Raw genomic sequence first — 6,000 nt, forward strand, 5'->3', positions numbered from 1 at the left:
TGAGAATATGAGTACCACACCTGAAGACTAGTAAATTACCTTAGAATATGAGTACCACACCTGAAGACTACTCAATTACCTTAGAATATGAGTACCACACCTGAAGACTACTAAATTACCTGAGAATATGAGTACCACACCTGAAGACTACTCAATTACCTGAGAATATGAGTACCACACCTGAAGACTACTAAATTACCTGAGAATATGAGTACCACACCTGAAGACTACTCAATTACCTGAGAATATGAGTACCACACCTGAAGACTACTAAATTACCTGAGAATATGAGTACCACGCCCGAAGACTACTAAATTACCTGAGAATATGAGTACCACACCTGAAGACTACTAAATTACCTGAGAATATGAGTACCACACCTGAAGACTACTAAATTACCTGAGAATATGAGTACCACACCTGAAGACTACTAAATTACCTGAGAATATGAGTGCCACGCCTGAAGACTACTAAATTACCTGAGAATATGAGTACCACACCTGAAGACTACTAAATTACCTGAGAATATGAGTGCCACACCTGAAGACTACTAAATTACCTGAGAATATGAGTGCCACGCCTGAACAGATCCCCACTTCCTTGTTGCCCTTACACGAGCCGAAGAACATGTACAAGATGATGAGAAGACAGCCGACGTTCAGGGCGATAAACCCGAATATGGCGAACGTCTGGGTAGCCGCGAAGTCGTCTGGTGAATGAGAAAAAGTAAAACATGAACTTTTGGTAGCAATCACGTGATATTGCCGGCTTAAATTGTAAACAAAAGAAAGTTAAGGTAAAGCATAAACATTGTTCGGTACTGCAATGAAAGGTCACTTATTTTGCTTAGTGTTTAATGGAAACTCTCGGTCTTGAAATGAAGCAGCAAAATGTGAAAGTGAAAACAGACGCAACTGGGCAGAAGGGAAGGGAAATAAAAAATTTAAACCACGCGCTAGAATCTGTTAGGTTACATGTTTATTATAGTTACGTGTGAATAAGGACAAAAGTACAGTACCACTAGCTGCTCCGTCCGTGAATTCACAGCTAGCACCAAAGCCAACAGCACAAGACCTCCATAGACCCACATGTGTTTTGATTCGTGTAGTTAAATCAGTGTTAATATACCAAGACTATGTACAGAACGCCATCCAGCTGATCATGTAGAGGAAGCGTTGGGTTAGGGTTATAGCTAGTGTTTAAAGAGTGCATCAGTTCTTTTTACTCTTTCGTATACATGGATATAGAAAGTATTGTAAGCGTGCAAACACAAATCACAGGAAATTTTGACAGTTTTCACCGTTTTACACCTCAGTACTTCATTACATACGCAGTATGAAGGACGTATTTTAATCGGGAAAAAATTCTAAATTTAGATTAATTATAGTTTCGGTGCTTTACTATGTGTCTGTGAACTAGATAACTTGAGTAACATTACAGCTAGGTTGATACAATATTATATACAAGTATTACATCAAATTTGTAGCTGTGTATCAACTTTTCAGTGATTTCGGTAATATTTTACTATTGGCCTAAAATTTGGGTAATAGATGGATTATGTTGAAAGATTTTCAAATTGGTAGCTTGACAGTTCGTTAGATTTTTTTTCACAACGGTAACAACCACCAAATAAAAACCACATCCACACCGTTAACGTGACAACCACTCAGCAAACGCACAAAAGGGCGACAACCAGTGGCGTAGCCAGGATCGTCTCAAGGATGGGTTCCAATTTTTACCTGGGGACAAACTTTCGATTTGCACCCCACCCCCTCAAACTTTCGATTTGCACCCCCCCTCAAGCTTTCGATTTGCACCCCCCCCCCCCGTCAAACTTTCGATTCGCACCCCCCTCATACTTTTTCTATATACCGAGGGGTCTATGGGGGGGGGGTTATGACCCCCCTAACCCCACCCCCCCCCTGCCTACGCCACTGGCGACAACTTACTTGAATATTTGAGTAAGAAGGACGATAACCGCTGAAATCTTCACCAGAAGATTCGCGCCCATGAATTCATCTTTCAATCCCATGGCGTCACTTTTTAAAATTGTGAAACCTTTAAGTAAATGTAACAAAATAAGCATTTTGCATGCAAATAACATAATGTACACGTACATCTTCTTCTTCTTCTAGTCTACTTCGTTCTTTATTTTAGTGTTGGAAGGTATCCCCTCCAACACAGGTATAGGCCTACGTGTCAACTGGTTATGCGCCATTAAGGCCATTGACTCCGATTTCAACCTGCTTTTCTTATTGGATTTGCTAAATATCATCAGGCTTTTAAAAATATTTAAACGACCCTTAAATACGGTCCTATGTGCTTTGACCACAGGTGGTTTGACCATAGGGGGTTTGACCATAGGGGGTTTGACCATAGGGGGTTTGACCATAGGGGGTTTGACCATAGGGGGTTTGACCATAGGGGGTTTGACCACAGCGGAGCTTTGACCATAGGGGGTTTGATCATATGGGGTTTGACCATAGGGACTTTGTCCACAGCGGGGCTTTGACCACAGCGGAGCTTTGACCATTTGGGCTTTGACCACAGGTGCTTTGATCATAGTATTTTGACCATAGGGGGTTTGACCATAGCGGGGCTTTGACTACAGAGGGGTGTTAACCATAATATATAGATTTTAAAATAGAAATTATAAATTGTTATTTAATTTTAATTTGTGATACTATTAATACGATTTCATACATGTTTCCTGAGAGTTAAATAATAGAAATAAAAATGTACTAAAACAAAGTCAAGAACAATATTTTAGTCTTCACATAAAGGCTGGTACTAGGCCTCATAGATTTATTTTAAATATAAATTGAACACAAATAATGCGACATACAACAAGTTTCACAAAAAATAATGCAGATGTACTTGAAAATACATAACATATATGAGGGATAAAAAAATATGCCAACAGTATAGTCAAAGAACTAATACTTGTATGGTTAACTAAATGACAGATGGATTAACATATTATTACATCCTGCCGCAATTTAAACTATAATTACACAACTTTTAAAATTGTTATCAAACGCCAACATTTGACGAACCACTTGTGGTCAGAGAACCTATGTGGACAAAACACCTATAGTCAAAGCCGAAAACAACGCTTGTGATCAAACACACGTTGAAAAAACACCTGTGGTCAAACCACCTATGGTCACCCCCTCTATGGTCAAAGCTCCGTTATGGTCAAAGCCCCGCTGTGGTCAAAACCCTTATGGTCAAACCCCCTATGGTCAAAGCACCTGTGGTCAAAGGTCCGCGCACCTTAAATACATATCGTAAGCAGACACCATCCCCCACCCCCTCTCAAAATTACGTCTGGCTTAAAAATAATTAGTTTTTTTAAATTTAAATATTCACTGAACTGTCAGTGAGAATAATTAATCAATGTTTAAAACACATCAAACAGGATGTGATAAAATAAATAAAATACCCGAAAAATTTTAGTTAAATAACTTAAAAGTGTGACGTCTCATTTGAAGACCTTCCCCTTTATCGTCGCAACAATAAAACAAAAACTTACTCGTTGACCGGAATGTTATATATTTATACCACACCATAATTTTAAAATGTTTAAAAGTATTCAAAAAATTAAACTTTTACATAGAAAAAATTCTATTAAACGTTTAATCTAAATGTAATTGTTTACAAAATAATGTTTTCATTCTAAATATGCATTTCTAAGGAAAATACTTTGGACTATCCAGTTTAGTAAACAATAGCCAACAAACTGTCTAGATGCATCATATTTTCTGTTCACTCACATTTAACAGTGACTTAAGTGTAAAAGTGCGCGCAACTCGAATTATATATATACCATGTTTAGACCAGGTTTCCAACTGAAACCACTTACCACACAAAAAAAGATTACATACAGCGACTTATAACCAAATTTTTAAAAACATGAAATTTTTAATTCTCCAAAAAACGCCAGTAGTATGATAGTCTTAAATCCAGATGTTTTGTGATTGCTGTTTACAGTCAGCGTTGATAAATTGGTTGCGACTGGGTTAGGATTATGTTGGGGATTTATTTGCCATTGCGATGCTAGTAAAAGCTATTCCAAACTATGCAATTGCGTTTACTTGTAAATAATATCAAATATGTTAATTAATCTATACATCAGACATAACGGGAAAAATATTATCCAAAGTATTTGACTTACAAATTCAAGAGCACAAAGTCCCCAAAGATAGGTCCTCCACGAGATCATGCAACTGTTCTATAAGGATATCCAAACCTCTCTTTATAAACGTGCTGTGCGGCCTAGCAACGGTCTGCATTGTCAACTGTTTGCTATCTGCCATAGCACCGGATACGAATCACAACAAAGACGTGCAGAAACGTGAACACCACGCCACGTGACCGCTTGACACTTGTAGTGTTCTAGTCCGAAGACTAGTTTCTTTTTACTGCAGAGATTTTTGTGTTCCCGGATTTGGTGTGTGCAGACAAGTTCCAGAATTTTATCGACTTGATAAAAGCTTTGTAAGGATTTAACGTATTGCGGTGTATGAATCGTAACATTTTTGTTGTTGTTGTGAACTGTGTGTTACCTGCACCCCAAGATTTGATTAGTATGTAACTAATTATAAAGATTGAACAATTGAACAACATACTTTGTACGCCTTTAAAAAACATTAATAATTGTCTTGCAACTATACCAAACTTACATGATGACAAACAAAAATTAAACTTAGTGGTTATTGTTCGGATAGTGTAACACAAGGATTAATATTTGATATAAGGTATACTAGGGTAGATTAAGATATACCATGGTCGAGTAGTAGAGCTTATGGTATAGAGTTGAGATAACGGGCTCGAGTCCAAAAGACGTCCCTTAAAGTCTATCTATCTGCGCTGGAGACTACCTTTTATTCGATTTAGTAACATATTTTTTTGTAGCCCTACGTGTCCCAAGGTTATGGCGCTCATTAAAACGAATATAGGCACCTTAGTGCTCATGGGAAAACCCGGGGCGCACCGGGTTATACGACCGCCGGGCTGCTGGCTGATACGTCTGGGCGATTTGACGGCTAAAAGTAGTAGCGCTGACACGCTGCGCTGGACACGCAATCAACGGATCCCTGGAGCAAACATAGCCGCTAGGAAACTCTCGGTGGTAAACTGCGCCGCCATACTGCCGCCTTATTGCCGTAGCACCGCCCTCCGAAATAAAATAAAATATTAATGTCAGAAACCTTCCCAAATGTCTGAGTTCTTTCAGGCACCTTTTCAGAAAAATGTCTTTGGGGAAAAAAAAAACACTGCCTCGAGTATTCTTATAGACCTATTTAAGTTTTTTGGCGAAAAGATGAAATCCAAAAAAAAAACGTAGCCTACAGTGTTAGTAGCGCCATATTGATTAAAGATAAGATCAACTTATGAAATGTTGTTACGGTAGAATTTAGTAGAAAAACTTTGACGAATGTTTTATCTTGCTGTTAAAACACTGTCCAAGGTTGCTATTTTTACTTTCTCTATTGTAATCGTGCAAAAATCGAAATAAAGATTTTCACAAATCTCGACGTTTTACAGCTCCCTGAGACGGAAAAACATAGTTTTGCAATTTTGTCCGTCTGTCTTTGTGTTAACTTCAGTAAGTTGATGAAATTTCAAATATAAGTATTATATCAAATGTGTAGTTCTGTATCAACTTTTCAGCGACTTTCGATATACGAAAGTAGAACAAGTTCTACTTTTAGTTTTTCAAAAGTTTATAACTTGAGAACTGTTTTAGATATATAAACAAAATTTCACATATAAGTAAAAGATCTAATTTTCAGTTCTATGTCAAATTTTGATTAATTTCCGTTGATAGTAAGTAGTATTTTACGCGATTCTAAAAAAAACGCATGTAAATTTATCATGTACTAATAATATTCCACACATATTGTTTGCCATTCATGTTTCTACGAGACTATTCTATTTTAAAAATTGCGAGTAATTAAAAATGGATTTGAAATCATGTCTATTTCCCGAGTTGCC

This window comes from Physella acuta, unplaced genomic scaffold, assembly GCF_028476545.2.
Source record: "Physella acuta isolate Inbredline_101_S28 unplaced genomic scaffold, ASM2847654v3 ptg000674l, whole genome shotgun sequence".
Classification (NCBI taxonomy): domain Eukaryota; kingdom Metazoa; phylum Mollusca; class Gastropoda; family Physidae; genus Physella; species Physella acuta.